We start from the raw sequence: 16,958 nt of genomic DNA, 5'->3' as shown, positions 1-16,958 counted from the left end.
GCTAATGACTACACAGAAGTCTGCGGAGAAGTATCCTGCTGTTGTGCAAGGTGGGCTCCACCCTGAGAGCTGCCTTCTGTAAATCTGGGATAGCGTTGTTGCAGCAGGTGACTTCTCTTGTTGGTTCCTGGGAACAAGCCTGCTCTGTCACATGTGACCATGCCACCTCTCTTGGAGCCTTTCAGGCTGCTTTCCTTCCCAGCTTCTGTTTTGCTGGTAGGCGTTAAATCAGAGTGGCAGTTGGCCAGCTATGCTCTTTAAGAATAGTACTTAGTGTAACGTTACCTTTTTGGCCAATATTTTTTAAAATGTACTACACTTCTTTTCTATAATAGCCATAACTGTTGGAAGAAAAATGCAAAAATGAAGCAAACTGGAAAGCTAGGAAGTATAAACGTAAATTTGTAGCCTATGTGAAGTTATTCAGTGGTGTGATTTTTCAGTAACAATCCTTGTGTGAAGGGCTGATTTATTTTTTTTTTCAGTAGTAAGAAAGTCATTTGACAAATCCAAACTGAAAAGAGAAGAAAATTACACTCCCTTATGAATTGCCAAGTGAGTACATAATAGCTGTACTTATTTTATTAGCCTTCTGACCTTTCCTTTCTCTGATGAGGTTTCTTTTTCCTATTAGCTCTACTAGGATGTCTACTGAGATGGCAACAAAACAAACACTGTTTTTGTTGGCTAATTCATTTTTTTCTCTGTGTGGGGATCACAGACATGGAGGCCATGAGCCGGTGCCTGCTTTGCAGCATGCATGACAGCCACCCTGTGCCATTGGGTACTGGGAAGGACACTGCTGTGTTGAGGGCAGCGCATCTATTCTCGCGCAGCAATTTAGGTCATGCTTGACTTGGAGCCTGCAAGCAGTTTCCTTGCCTCCAATGGAGGAGTGTCATTTTGTTTGACACCGTTCATGTATTTTTGCCCTGTCCCTGGAGGTGTTCAAGGCCAGATTGGATGGGGCCCTTGGCAGCCTGGTCTAATATTAAATTTGGAGGTTGGTGGCCCTGCATGTGGCAGAGGGGTTGGAGATTCGTGATCCTTGAGGTCCCCTCCAACCCTGGCCATTCTGTGATTCTGTGATATGGCATTTCTTCGCTTTTTTTTAGCAGCTGCTCCACAACATCTCTTTTTCTGGAAATTATTAGTGCCAGACTGTGTGGGAAGGGCTTGGTACTTCTTGTCCCTGCTGTTTCTGGAGAAGACTGTTTTGCTGTGAAGTGCTACTGGAGAGAAATGGGTGAGATAACTGTGGCAGCGTTTGCCCAAAGTCCTGGGTTTGGCGTCCTTAATTTACCGATCAGTGTAACCAACTGCTCAGCATCAGCGGAACCAACTGTTTCAACATTTTCTACTGAAGCAGTAAGGGTTGGCTCTCATGCTGCCATAGAGCAGGACTATGGAATTTTTGGACTTATATGGAAATCTGAGGAAACTTCAGAAATAATTCTGGAATATGCCCAGCAGACTGCATGGTAACAGAGGAGCTGGCTGAAGAATTTATAGCTGTGGAGAGAGAATAATAATCTTTTACTAAAGAAATGTTGATCCAAGGAAGGGAAAAAACAACTCAGAAAGCTAATGGAGAATCTATCAATTATTTTTTCTCTGGTGGGTGACTTATGTGGGACCTATACCCATAAATCACAGAAATAACACAAACAGCTGAAATTAACCAGAATTTGGGATGAGGATCTCACCAGCTTTGTATAATGCCAAGATTGCAGTGCTGTGTTGTTCTAATGTCAGTCACTTCTAGCAGATAAGGTTGCATGTAAACCACAACCCATCTGCAATTTCAGAAGGGCCAAACCAACCGGTTTAGGAATGGCTAAATTGCTACTTCTCAAGTTTAAGTGGCAGCTTGATAAATGGGACCTATTTGATGTTAACTCCAGGCAAGTTAGCCAATTTTTCTTTAGTTTAGCCTAAGGGAAAAAGCATATTAAATCTTTGCATGTTGACATTTAAAGTCTTTTCAGAACAATATCACACCATTTTAGAATTTAAGGTTGAATCAGTTGCTGTTATACATTTACTCTGTGGAATTACTTTGTTCTATTAATTTATTCCCAGATTCTTTTACTACTCAGGAACCTTAGTTACTTGCCATGATCCATAGTACTAGACACTTTCAAACACAGTGCCAGTTAAAAAAAGGAAAAAAAGAAAAAAGAAAAAAAGAAAATTCACCTTGCTCTCTTTCTGTGTCCAATAGATAACTGGAAAAAAAAATGTGCAGCAGCTGCATATGTTGTTGCATGCCAGGTATCTTTCAATTATTGTGTCAAGGTCTTGCCTGCAGCCCTAGCAGCCATGTTCACCTCTTTGTGATTTAATGTTTGATCTCACCTCCCCATATTTTTGAGCATTCTGTAATGATGCTGGTCATGGGCAGAACAGCAGAGACCACATTTCCTCTAGGCCTGTGGCACTAAGAGTTAAGCCAGCATGAAGCTGATGTGGACTATTTCAGTGTTGGTGTTGAGAGGAACTTTAGGAATTGCCTTTTAGGAGCTGTTGCCCAGAAGGCCCCAGTAGTTGAAAGAATGGTTAAGAATGTCTTCAGCTGTTTTTCCTTTCTGTTTCATACATCTGATGCAGGCTTGTTATTGGAGTTCCCATGGAGCACCTCACCACAACAATACTGGTGTGAACAAGTAACTATCCTGTTCTATGTTAGCCTCCTAAGTGCTGTTCTTACAAGGCAAGGAGCTCTGCTTTTCTGTGCACAGATGTTCTGCGAAATACCAGTTAGAAGACAGTGAAGATTACAATTGCTCATTTGTGTCCAAAGTGTAGGGTAGACCCAAGCAATGGCTTTAGTTACACTGATTTGACTGATTGCATTGTTGGAGTATGTCAAGAATGTGTGTTACCATTACACACTGAAAATGTATATGCTCCATAGACTCTGAAGCCTTGATTGGCTCAGCTAGAGATATTTCTGAGTGAATGTTGCAAAACATTGTGTTTTCAAAGTGGTTGTTGGTCTCTTGCTATTTTTTGAGCAGTCAGGAGAATAAGAGTCAAAGAAGTTCCACCTCAATGGATTCATAGCATTGCATTTTAATGACACTGAAGCAAATAGTGTGCATTACCCTAATGATCCCTTCCATTTTAATAGCTGGACTACCTCTGTATTTCTCAAATAACTGAGGCTGTAAAGTTTTCTGCTGCTTAACTAGATTGTTTTTGGTGTCAGCTAATGTCATGTTTTATTGAGTCAATGTGCTGGTTTCCCGCCAGCCATATTTTATGTTTTACAGACAAGTCATCTCTATAGGGTACTGTTAGAAAATATTTTATAATGTCTCATGTCTATTTGCAAACCACAAACAGTCTCTCTGGTAAAACAAAATGCATTCAATTATATTAATTTTTACTAATTTCACTTTTCTCTGGAAAGTCCCTTCTGATGTGGAGAGTGCAGCTGTGGAGCAGGAAGCCAAGAGCAGCCCGGAGAGAAAACATCGGTGTTGGCTGAGTGGTGGGAGCTGTGGCAGGGCAGGAGGAGAGCAGGGCTGACAGCTCAGGGAGGGCTCTGTGTTCCAGCTGGGACTCTCACATCTCCACCAGTTCCTGCAGGACTGAGGCAGTCAGCCTGGGGAGGGTGAGGCTGTTTCACTTGCAGGTGACAAGGGCACAGATGGAAGTACCAGACCTTGCTGATAGCTTTGGAGTGGGCTCATGTGATGACTCTGCAGCAGCCTCCTTGCAATTGCTAAAGAGCAGCGAATACTGAGGAGTGAGGTAAGCAAAGTGATGCCAACAAAAACCATGCTGCTGTTCCACTTTCTCTTCTGTAGAGATGCGGGCTGGCACAGCCCTACTCTTTGGGATCTGCCCAGAAGGCTTTTATTGCTTTCCTTTCTTGAGGAAAAGTGTGGAACAAGCAGTCTGACCCAGGAAAGCTGATCATCTTGCCTTTGGGGTCTGTATGGCTTGTAATGTTGGCAGGTTAGTTAATATCAAACTAGGTGAATGGAAGGAATTGTCTTCACCTTGGAGCTCCATTTGGGATACCAAAGGTCTTTACCAACCTCTTCAGCACTCTTTAATAGAAGGCACTGCTCCGAATACCGTATTTTGAAGGTTCAAAATTATTATGGTTCTTTGCAATATGTTTTCCACATGATTTTGTTTAAAATTCTGCCTGTGGCCCTGTGGCCAAGAGACTTACTCATCTCTGCAAGCATGTGGATGTAAAATAAACCCTGCAAGGTAAAAGCTCTGAATCATGTGAGAAGTTAAATCATTCTGTTGGAAGCAGGGACTAACAAGTGGAAAGAATAATTCTGAGCACATTCTGTCACTGCAAGGTGTGAAGTATGCATTGAATATAATTCCTATTTATACTTGTATTCTAAAACTGTTAAACATCCTAGCTTAAGATTGCTCTCCTTCACACAGTGGAGCAAAGCACTCATTCTACTTGGGCTTGGATGCCTTGAAGGCTTCCTCTTCCTCCAAGCAGCCTTTCCAGGGAAGAGACAACTCTACCTCCTCAAAGGTGGCAATTTACCTATTACTGTCAGGAGCAAGCCAGCATTGAATTGGGGATTTTTATTTTTATTTTTTTGTTAATAATTGCCAGTTAAAATAGATTTGGATAGTTTATTAACAAGAACAAAATTTAAAAAACATACTCCACTTCACCTCCCTTTGTTCCCTCAGGCTCAATCAGTCCTTAATTTCTTGTTCCTCTGTCTCTGCTGCAATGAACTGTGAAGTGTTTGTTCCTTGGGTAATGGCTATGCTTAATGATCAATGGCCCGTGATGCTGGGAGATCCCCTGAGTCTGGAGAGCAACCTGTTTGTCCGTTACACCTCACTTCCCTCTCCTTTCAGGTGTTGGAGTGATTTTGTGCAACCTGAGCTTGTTAGCTTGGTCAATGTGTTTTCCTGTAAGTGAATGCTGCTTTACATACAGAAGACACACAGATGATTAAAAAAGAAGAAAAGAAGAAAAAAGCAGTGAGTGGTAAGACAACAAATTGATAAATAACAAATAACTCCATTGACCAAACTTGCTACAAAATGAATCTACAAGAATATAAGAGCTACCAAGCGGATCAGGACAGAAATTCATCCCTCTGGGATAGCTTTGCCCTGCCATTGCTGATACTGGATGCAAAGGGATGCTTCTCATTCTCCAGTAGCTTCTGTCTGAGCCAGAAAGGAGTGCATTTTTTGTATTTGTATTAGCTCTTGGTGTGTTTATGGTTTACAAACTTACAGAGTTACGTCTTGAACCCAAACAGACTTTTATACCTGCAGTATCTTGTGTCCAGCAATTGAGGTGGAAAATGCTGGGTTCCTCATGACATGAACAGAATTAGATGTTTTCTCTGCTCTTTTACTACAGTCAGCAGTGAGACCTGGAGAACTACCCAGTCTTCTTGCATACTTTTTTTAAATTTTTTAATTTTCTTATTTTTTTGTAATAAGATGAGGCAAATGACCTGAGTTAAACATTTAGTAATTACAGATATAATATATGACAGGCTTTTGATACACCTGGTCTGCAGCTATGTCTGCCTCCTGAGGTCCCCATGTACCCAAAGAGCCAGTACTCCTATTGCAGTGTTTCACACCGTATTTCTGTGTGGTTATTTTCCCATCTGGCATCCTTCATTCACAGCAGCTGCTCCTCTCTTCCAAGATCCAAGAGAGGAGAGGATCTTGGATACTCAAGAACCTTGGATACAAGAAAACTACCACCGTTTTATTTTATTTTTTGAAGGGATCTTTTGAAGCATTATGACATTTCACAGCTGCTATAAGAAAGTGTAATCTGAAGGGGGAGGGGGGTACTAAAATCCAAAACAGAGTGTGTACCCACACTTGGGCACAATTTTTGCCTCTCCAAGTGAAGGCTCTCTGCCAACTCCCATCATTGCTTTAGGAGCGTGGTATGGATAGTTCTCTGGAATATCTTCTCTGGATAGGGTGTATGTAACCACCTACAGGAAATCCACTGCCTTTGGATTGAGGGTGTCATGATATCTCTAGACCGAAGCTGGAGGAACTCTTCGAATGTCACCTACTCCCTCCCCACTATTGACATGGCACAAAGGCTAAGTGAAATCTGCAGTGTAACTGTGTACAGTTGTCTGCTTTTATATCACCTGGCACCAGTGGGATCAGCTTTACTACTTTCATAGCCTTCAGCTTTTAGCCAGGTAGCTGATGTGTTCTGTTGCACAGCCAGCACCCGCAACCACCTGGTGGTAGGAGATGTGATGCTGGAGTGCTGACAGGGGCAAGCAGCCACCTCAATTTGTCACTCTCCCCACTGTTAGGACAGGTGACCTAACGGCTCGGAGCAGATGTCTAAATTGCAGACAGTAAAACTGGGTGAAATGACACTCATGCTTGGTCCGACTTTTCTAACCACGTGTGTTAGACTCATGGGGCTTTTATACAAAATGAAAGTTGAGATCTTCATCTAATCCAGATGCCTGCAGGAGTGGGGACTTCATTCAATACTTAGTATCATCAACTCATGATACAATTGCAGTTGGCAGTGCTGAATTTCTGTTTGCCAGCATTTTTAGAAGCCAGATTGTGCAGTGAACAGTGGTGAGAACTGCAATTTTCACCTCCATTTTAGAAATGGTTGTAACTCTCTGTAATATCTCTGGGACCCACCTGCTGACATTCTTTGGTAACATTTTCTGACTGATTGCTTTATACAAGCACTTAACAGCTCTCACCGGGTAAGTTCTAGTTTACTAATGACAAATTCAGAGTAGAAAGCAGATATCACTGCCCACAGAAGAAAAACAAAGGCCAAATTGTATGTAATTCACAATAAGATGATGTATTTAGCTCTGTTTAACCTGTTAGTGATGACGGCAGTGGTGTTAGGTTTAACTGAATAGGGAAAAATGATGAGGGTTTGTCCTGCTGGAATTAATGCCGGTAAATCTCCAGGAAGATTCACAAGTATTTTAATAGATTGGAGACAAATGGGGGGAGAGGGACAGAAGAAAGAAAGAAAAAGAAAGCCTGATTTCTTATTTTTATCATACAGATTTCATTTTCAGCCTCCTGTGGCCTTCTAGGATGCTGCACTGAAACAGCATCTGCTCCTGTGATGGTAAAAGTAGCTGCACAGATGGCTCCAGCTTTGTTCAACCATGAGCTGAGGATCCCAGAGGCAGAACTTTCATTAAAGTCGAGCTAGAAGGACAGCAAGATAGCTCTCATAAGTTATTTTCCTCCAAGAATCCCTCTTGGAGGTAGGTATAGATGTATGTTCTCCTGGGGGGTAGATGATGTATTTACAGATGTATGCAACCTGCAGTTACACCCTCAAGGCTGCTGTGAACTGATGTGAGCTGCCCAGAACCAACAGCAGTGCAAGGCGGATTGCCACCCAGTGCATATATGTGGTCCCGTGTCTGCAGAATTAGCCAAAATGCCCTGTGCAATGGCTACAGCAGCTCTGTGCTGTATGCAAAATCAAACAGATGGTCCCTGCCCCAAGAAGATGAGCAGCACAAAATCTAGTACTGATCATTACTTCCTTCCAGCTTGGTATCATCTGCAAACTTACCGAGGATGCACTCAATCCCTTTGTCCAGATCATCAGCAAAGATGTTGAACAGGGCTGGCCTCAATACAGACCCCAAGGGAACACCGTTCCTGTCAAAGATTCTCTTCATGTTCAAAGCCATGATTGGCAATCAGTAGAAAGCTGCTTAACCTGAAGGAGAGAAATAAAATCAATTACAAAATAATTTTTGAGTATATATATTGCATTATCAGCATGCTGGCTTGAATTACTACCTCTGTGTCAAGTACCAGAGGCAGTTCACCTTTACTTACAACTACTTCAGTTCTGCTTTCCACTCAGCTGGATCTGACAATATACAAATTTCTGTTGCTCAGACTCTTATTTGAAACCCAAATTATTTTTCAAATAATCTGCTTGGAAGCAAAAAACCGTCCCTATTGTCAGGGCTCTATGATCCCCATGGAATATCCCTTCCAGCTTGGGATATTCTATGATCCTATGGAAAACAAAACTAAACTAAACAATGCCTTTACCGTCGGGCAATCATATTTCTCATCCATATGAGAAAACCTGAAATGACATTTTTGTTTAAGGAATGCTGGATATCAAGGCAGATATAAGGAAAGGGAGCTGTAAGGGAGCATTAAGAAAATCAAATAAAATGTCATCAGTGTCGGAGTCTCTGGCAGAAATAGAGATTTCTCTGGAGATGTGTCACACAGAAGGGGAAAGAAATCTTAAGAATCTTGTGAAGGCTTTAGGGAGCAAAGGCATGTTGAGAATCTGGATTGGAAAAGGCAGTAGAGGAAGAGGAACTTATTATTGCTGAAAAAGTACACTCTTGGCTTTGAAAATAAAGCTGAAAAAAAAGCAGAATAAATGGAGACAGCATGCAAGAAGGTTTCACTCAAAAGAGCAGCAAAAAGTGTGTGCTATGTACCTAGCAGAAAAGAAATTAAAGAAGGAAGCAAGCTGACCAAGTAGAGGAACAACCAGTGGAAGTCCAGGGGCAGCTTTATGTGGGTGTTTGCTGCCAATGGGCTTTAGCACAGAGGGTAAAATGATTTGTTAGGCTGCAAGAACCTAATGATTGTAATCCCGAAGCTGGGCTGGTGCAGGGAGATACAGGGCAGGGGTCTGCTTTCTGACACTGTACACATGTCAAGAAACAGAGGGCCTTCAGCAGTCCGAAGAGGCATCTCTTCTAAAGCACAGAGGTGCTTCTGTGCTATAGACTGAGCAAGCCACTTGACCATAACATAACACAGAATGCTGTAATACACAAAGCAAACAAATGAACATCCCTCCCCAATTTTCTTGCTAAGAAATGGGAGGTCACTGAGGGGCCAGGCACTGGTGATGGGATCAAGGAAGAGATTTTAAGAAAGAGCAGATGGTGACATATTTTAAAGAGGTTATAAAAAGGGGAATCCTCAGGGCAGATGTTTTCTCAAAGACATCGGAACAAAGCACTGCAACGACTAAGAAATATGTGGAAAATATGTGGCTGTTAGAAGATGGCAGCAGGCACACGGTTCAGATTAACGGCAATCACTGCAAAGACAAAGTGCAGCTGCAGGTGAGTCAAGCCGCAGCAGAGCTGCAGCTGTGCAACAGGTCCTGAGTCCCCCATTCACTTAACAATGATGGAAACATCTGGAAAGGTGACTTCAGACCTCACACTCTTCATCTTAAAAGTTAAATTCTACAGCAACCTCTTCTTTAAGCCTTTATTTCATTTTTCCTTTTTTTTTTTTTTTTTTTTATTTTTTTAAAGTTTCTTTTTTATTTGAAGGGATAAGAAGACCTGGAAAGACAATAATCAAGCAAAGAAAGTGGCTGAAAAATGTACATGAGGAATTTTGGAAATAAAAGAGTATGAGCCTATGAATGTATAAATGTGGTGTTCTACAGGCACTAACTGCATGATGGGGGCAGCCCCAGCTCCTATGATAGAAAAGCCAATGGTTCTGGCTACCATCTGAAAGGATGGAGCCACAGGGGATCACCAGGCTATCAGTATAAGCACTAAGGGTTTCGGCAAGCCTATCACTGCTCTATGGTTTGGGCAACAGGAGCTGAAGTAGGGCAGGTTCCTGAAGAGTGTTAGACTCATTTAGCTTGGCTCCTGCTCAGCAAGATCTGTTTTACTAGTTTTCCTCTTGGTACAGTACAATTTTATGCTTCATTTTAACTGTATAGGAATTATGCACACATTTGGGATAGAATGCTTGCCAAAAAAAAATTATTTCTGTTGCTTCAAAGCATAAGAGTCTCAAAAAAGCCTATGAGGTTTCTTAGACCTAGTGCTGAAAACGTGGCACTTGTGCACAGATGATGTCCTCTCCAGAGACACAGTGGCAATGGGATGTCAAAAAGCAACAGACTTCCAGGGCTTTCTCCTTGCAACGTAGTGAACAGGACCTGCTTTTTCCTGAAATGTTCTCCATTAACAGAATACATTTCATCATTAACATTTGGCCAATAACATTTTTTATTGGGCTGTCTGAAGCCTGGCTAGAAGTTTAGGCAGGCACTGAACTTATGAATGTGGTTAAGATTTTTATTACAGAACTTTAAAAGCGGTCACAAATTAATATATGTTTAGGGAAAAAAGTGAACTTTAAATTAAATAAAACATTTGAACACAAACGTGTGTCAGTTGTACAATGAACTTGTTTATAAGTCAGTGCCAGAATCATAGAATATCCTGAGTTGGAAGAGACCCACACAGGACCACCCAAAATTCAGACCCTGTGTCTGAGAACATCGTCCAAAAGCTCCTTGAACTCTGGCAGCTTGGGATCATGACCACTGCCCTGGGCATCCTGTTCCATGCCCACCACCCTAACCTCCAGCTGCCCCTCCCCTGACACAGCTCCATGCCATTCCCTTGGGCCCTGTTGCTGTCACAGACAGCAGCACTCAGCACTGCCCCTCTGCTCCCTTGAGGAAGCTTCAGAATCTGGCAGTTGCTCTTGTTAAACTTCATGCTGCTGGCGACCACCCAAGCCCTAGAGTTTGTCAAAATCTCTTTGTAAAGTTCTCTATCCTACAGGGAGTCAACAGCTCCTCACTATTAAGGTTCACCTGCAAACTTACTATACTTTAGAGTCCTGTATTCAACATTTTCATCAATGACTCAAAAACAATTGGCCCTGAAATGAAGCCCTGAAGAACATCGCTAGCAACTAGCCACCACCCTGATGTAATGCCATTCACTGTGAGCCTTAGGCCACGGCCCATCAGACAGTTATTCACCTATCCCGTTATGTTTTTGCCTAGTTGTATACCAGACATTTTGTCCAAAAGAATACTGTGAGAAAAGCTTTGAAAACACTGCTGAAATCCAAAAATTTAACATCAACTGGCTTCCGTTGGTCAACTTGGGTAACCTTGTCATAAAGGGAGATTAAGTTTGTTAAACTGGACCTTCCCCTTTAGAACTCATGCTGGCTGTGACAAACAATTGCATTGTCTTCCAGGTGTTTTTCCAGCATGAGTTCCCAGTATTTTCCAAAATGTTGAAATGAGACTTTTTCACTTGCACATATCCTCAGCTGCTAAAGTGTGAGCTCTGAAACATCAGCCTGAGCATCAAGAAATCATGATACAGAACTCTGAAGCCCTATTAGAAGCCTGCCCCGCCTGCCTCCGCTCAGAATAAAGTGCACCTGTTACATTCAAATCACTGGCTTTTCAACAACGTCCATCTTACAGTTTAACTGCATTCAACATACGCCTTCATCGCACGTCTGCTGCTCCTCAAGTATGTTCTCTATTGCCTTCTGCATTTATTGCACTGCCTACTGAGGGCTTTTTGAGGCCCTTTGTAGTAAAATCTCACAGGGCATGCATTGGTTCTCAGCAACATTTTTTCAGCTTTTCCTCTACCACCTTATCTCTTTAGAGATGTATGCTGCAGTGACAACAATGATGTTTTCATGTCTCTACCCATCATCTGCAGATATCACATTAATGATGGTTTCTAAAGTAGTTTTTGTTCCCACCTTTTAATATATTTGAAACATCAGCATCAAAACAGATTAAAAACATCCCTGACAACTGGTCGGTAAAATCCCGACTTACCTAAGACAGAACATGAATTTGTTATGTTCCATTGTTACCAACAACAAAGTCTTCCCTGGCTTGTAGAGAAAACATGAAATGAGGGAAAGCATTCTAACTGGTTGGTTAGCTGCAGGGAATGGATAATTTAATCAGAAAAACTGAGGTCAGTGAGCAATCAGGAGCACAGCTGGAATCCTTTGCCTGTTGTTTAAATCAAGAAGCTGGCTGCCACCTCCTACCCACTGAGCATGATGGCAGCTTGCAGGAAGAGGCAAAAGCTGTTAGTGTGACACAGTGGAGCTAAGAGCAAAGAGAAGGGAAAATCTGGACTAAAGCCATAGCTCCCAGGATGTTGCTGCTTTTTTTTTAAAAAAAAAAAAAACAAAAAAAAACATCTGGCAGGTTTGTGCTCCTTGGAAGTAAACCCAAACAGCTAGCAGCTTTTGGCCAGGTCTTGCACTTGTCACTTGAGCTCTTCAAAGGACACGTCAGACTCCTGCCTTTGTTGGGCTCTCTGAGCAGCCCTTCTACAGGAGACAAAGGCACAACACTTCTTACAGATATTTCTGTTTATTTCATTAGGGAAAAATTCATTTCTGGACAAATGTGTTTTCAGGCTGATGCTATGGTAATGACTTCAGAAGTCAGCAGAATTGGCATGTTTATACTTTATATGAAACTTCTGAATATTTCAGTATTCTCTTTCTGAAGGAGGAAAACCAGCCAGCTACCTCAACCTACAGCCTGGAAAAATAATGTTCACCCTCCTAACAGATAATACAATCCATGCCAAAGTCTTCACATGCTTACCCTTAAACAGCATCCCATGGGAGACAACAAGTGCTTTAAGAATAAGGACTACTCAGTGGCAGATTTGCCATCATGAGGACATGGATCTTCTCTATATGTGCACATGTATGGCTATGCTTATGTATCTATTTTATGCATGCAGATGATTTCTGTGTGACCAAGTGTATCTGCTCATTTATATAGTCTGAATCTGACTAGTAAGCTCTACAGGTCTTTCAGCCAAGCAATGTCATAGTCATCCCATCCTGCACAATGTCATCTCCTGCCCCAAAGTCACATCTTGGTAAGGACAAGTGTAAGACGTAAAGTCACGAGCAAGACTTTTAGACTCAGCTATCTATCCTTGTTGGCTTAACATGTCACTTACCTCTGCAGCTGTGGGATAGACATGGTCTCCTGCCTCCAGCTGCCTCAGCTGTCCATTCTCCAGATGTTGCCTTGCTTCAGGGCTAGGGAGAGAAAAAAATAAAAAAAATAAAGGAAAGGATGGTGCTGACATCATCACCAGGGTAATTCAGAAGGTCTTTGCTGCAATAAGGAGCTGAGCTCTAACATACCACAAGTCAAGCACGTGCTGGACTGTGTTGGACAGCCACAACAAAGTGCCAGGATTGTCACTGCTGGAATAGCTGAGATAATGCTTTGTAAATGCATGGCCAGAGTTTCTGATCCAAGACAAGATTTTCCAGTGGCTCACTTTCAGTGGTAGTCACAAGTGTATGATGTTCCTCTCAGGGGCTGAAGCCAGGCACCCTTTGCCAGTTTTGCCACCAGCCGTCAGGTGACAAGGTGGAAGGTTGGGCCAGGTGCTCATTTGCCAGGACATTACCCAGGTAGTGTACTGCTGTGTGGTGAATGACGAGGAAGACCAATCGCTGACCCCCACAGAAAACCAGCTCCTCTCCCTTCCCTTGGAGCTGCACTAGCTTCCTAACTGCAAAGGTTTGAACAATCAATGGGGATTGCCTCAGTCAAGCCATTTGCTCCTGTTGCTGCAAGTATCCCAGCCATCTTAGCCTTGGGAAACTATTGAAAGCTTCTACCAAACCCACAAGAACTCAGACTCTGTATCAAACTTTTTGGAGAGGATTTCTTGGTTAACCAGGTGCGCAGACCTAGAAAGAAAAATGTGGTAAGTTCTCTTGCACTTGAGCTGTTTGTTGTGAATGATATTGGCTATGCTTTTTGTTCTTCACATAGTTGTATCAAATCTCCTAATTTAAGCAGACAGATGAAAGGGGAAAAGAAGGACTTGATTCTGAAGTGAATTAGAGTAAAAAGAAAATGTTTTGTTTCTCTCTCAGTGAAGCAGAACAAGCTAATTGTACTCAATAAGCATTCCTTCTGACTCCAGATGAAATGGTTTATTTCAGACACTTAGAAGAAAAGCAAAGAAAATAAACAGCTTAAAGCAAAACACCCAGGAAGGCAGCAGTGGACACCCACATTTCCCCAGCCTCCAGGATGTGAGAGATCTAGATCCATGACTACCTCTGTCCTTTGAGCCATCCACTCTTCTGAGAGTTTCCACATGAGAGACATTTTGCACCTGAATGCTTCTACACTGTCCTCCAACAGTGCTCACTTAAAAAAAAAAAAAAAATAATAAAAAAAAAAATCTGTGTTGAGCCCTATCAGCTCCAGCAGCACGCAGAATTATCACAGAAAGAAGAATTTGGTCTCAGGTGACTACACTGATTATCTTACAATATGTTTAAGTATTACTCATAACTGAAGGTAAGTGGAAAGATTTTTAAATAAATAATTACAGCAAGTATCAGATTTTCCTGGTATTTAGGAAGAGGGAACAATACTGTCATCTTGAAACAGCTCTATTAACTTTGGGAATGTAATGGAAAACTAAGGAGAAAAGCTAGTCTTTTGCTCTAAAGAGTCACTAATGGGCACACAGACAGAAAGGCACACTTGCATCTCTATACTCATGGATGAGGTGCTGTTTTTTGTTTTTGTCTGTTTTAAATAAAGTGAAGCTTTATTTCGTCTCCCTGACCATCTGGGCTTGGCACAGATGGAAGAAAGGAAAGCTGGCTAACTGTATTTTTCATAGCACCTACATAAATAAGTAGCATGACTACATTCCTCTTAGAGCTTCACATGCCACCATCATGTCAGTGTGATGTGCAGCATAGATAAAACCAACTAGGTTGAACTCTGGCTTTGCTGCATTCAGACAGGTTGGGAGTAATTGCCAGTTGCTAGGGCTGGCAACTGAGCTTCTCCAGTATTGATTTCTGAGACAGGTTGCAGTAGAAATAAAAGACAGATTGAACGTGCAGTAACACTTGCATGAGCAGCCATTACCACACAGATATTCAAAGATAACAAAGCAGGCATTTACCTAGACAATCTTATTGTTGCTCCAGGTCTGTGATGGTGAGGCAGAGACAAGCTCAGCAACCTGCTCTGACCTAACACAGCAATTCCTGCTGTTGTTTCATTCAAAATTATGCCTACAACCTCTAACAAATCAAAGAAAGTAACTCTTAAAACAAAATATTATGATACATTGTTGTTGTTCCCTTACACACTGATTGTTCTTGTTCACGATCAAAGCAAAAGAGAAGAAACAACTTGAAAGTAGTTAGAAAATCGTTTTGTTATGTGTTTGTATAACACCTTAAAAAGCTGAGCATTGCTCTGTGCTTGACATTGCTTAGTGGTATTTATTTATACTTCTGAAATAGAGCATAAGGCAGTAAGTTTGATGTTCACATAAACATTCTAAGTAAGAAATAACAGAGCTCCAGCTCTTGCGGCTGAGAGAATGTCAGATGCACTACCAAAGAGTCACCAACAGAAACAACCTACACAGTAATAGATACCATGATCTGGATCTTAAACAGCATGTTTACCAAAAACATGTCTTTGGAAATCCACTGAAACCAGATGAGACAAGGGGTGAGGTACAGGGGAAGAGGTTACTGCAGCAGATCATGTGCAGAAAGCTTCAGCATCTTGCTCCTCACCAATTCATGCTCATGTGTATGCCTTACACTGGGAGTTACGCTTATCTTGATTTTTATCTGGTAATGGCTCCAAGACACACAGTCTTTCTCCTATTCCCCATCCACCCATGACAAGACATTCATATTGCACTCCCTGAACTCTGAATAGCCTCACACCACATGCATGGTGGCACAGTCTTGTAGCTCTTCCTCCAAAAAATAGGCTAGTAAAAATACTTGATACACACTAGTAGCCATAATCACTGCTGAGCTACATAATGCAAGCTCAGAGCTAACAAGGACCAACTCCACCCACATCAGCAGAAAAGCCCAGGTATCTTTGAGAAGGCTCAGAGGGCACCTGGAGGGCTAAGCAGGAATTTGCCAACGTCCATGGGGATGCTGGTGGGTCACAGCATGTCTGCATGTCTTTGCTGCAGCAGGGAGCTAGAGTGAGTCTTATCACATAAGAGGTAGCTCCTGTTCCATCCTTGCTACCAGGGGAAGAAAGACTGATACACATTAACATTGAAGATTCAGTTGCCTATGCCACATTCATATAGGGAAATAGAGAATGATCTTTTCCTTCACTCTACTAAAAAAAAAAAAAAATTTGGCACAGCATTCCAGAAGACAAACAGACAAAACCCTCACATCCCTTTCCTGTTAAGTCTGAACATGCACTCTAGATTTTTGCACTTATTTTAAGAAAAAAAAAAAAAAAAAGAAGATACAAAAGGAATGCAATTTTGCTAACTCACTTGACATCTTGATACAGGTTTGTACCAAAGAACAGCTCTCTTGGCTCATATGCACAGCCTGTCACCTGGATGAGAGTCCAGCTCAGAACGGATGCGAGTAACACAGCAAAGTCAAATGATACACCTGCTCTTTTTATCTTACCTATGCTCCTATCACTTTGTCAGTTCTGCAGAAGATGGAAAACAGGTTATCTACTGCATGTGCCTACTAAGGATAACAGTCAAATGAGAGGGTACAGAATAAGCTAGACAATGCTTGGAGAAGTTTTCTGGCAGCAACTCCTTCTGTAAAGTCAAGTTTCTTTTATGCAGATGCCATTTATGCTGTTGGCAGCCACGCAAAACATAACATCAGCAGCCCCTAAGTGGTATGAGGGATTCTTCATCAGCTTCTTAAACAAGTACACATTCAAGCTCGAGTACTATTTATGACATCTGTAATGCTGCAATGGAAAGTACTATAGTAGCAGGGTAGCACAATCCTAACCTGCAACAAGTGAAAACAAACACAACTGTACAAGCCATAAATACAGAAACAAAGGAAGAAAAACTACTTACTATTAGAAGGCCTCCAGTAGACAGGAATCTCCAAGATTCTCTCTCCACTGCCAACCCTTAAATGAGATCTGGGAAGGGGTGGATCCTGACTCCATTTAGGTGCATTGCATGCAGCTGAGCTCCTCTGGTTTGGCCCTGCCTTCCCACCAGGTGCTCAATCACTGCTTCAGGCCATAACTTGGCACTTCCACTACAGCATCTTTATCATGTATTGTGAATGAGAGGACAGTAAAACCAAGTTTGTTTAGCTGGAGAGTGAAG

General features: G+C 42.0%; 1 long non-coding RNA gene across 1 annotated transcript; it reads right to left on the bottom strand.

The window, feature by feature from the left end:
• Positions 1-7,070: 7,070 nt before the first annotated feature.
• Positions 7,071-16,737, bottom strand: LOC128083759 (uncharacterized). The gene is made up of 4 exons (XR_008208181.1): positions 16,698-16,737; positions 12,780-12,861; positions 7,571-7,720; positions 7,071-7,194 (listed from the first exon to the last, which is right to left on the bottom strand). It is a non-coding gene; the product is annotated as an uncharacterized LOC128083759 (long non-coding RNA).
• Between the last annotated feature and the right edge of the window lie 221 nt (positions 16,738-16,958).

Source organism: Tympanuchus pallidicinctus, unplaced genomic scaffold (assembly GCF_026119805.1).
Source record: "Tympanuchus pallidicinctus isolate F22 unplaced genomic scaffold, pur_lepc_1.0 scaffold1, whole genome shotgun sequence".
Classification (NCBI taxonomy): domain Eukaryota; kingdom Metazoa; phylum Chordata; class Aves; order Galliformes; family Phasianidae; genus Tympanuchus; species Tympanuchus pallidicinctus.
Note: the sequence above shows the minus strand (reverse complement) of the source record. Positions and strands in the feature narration are given on the sequence as shown.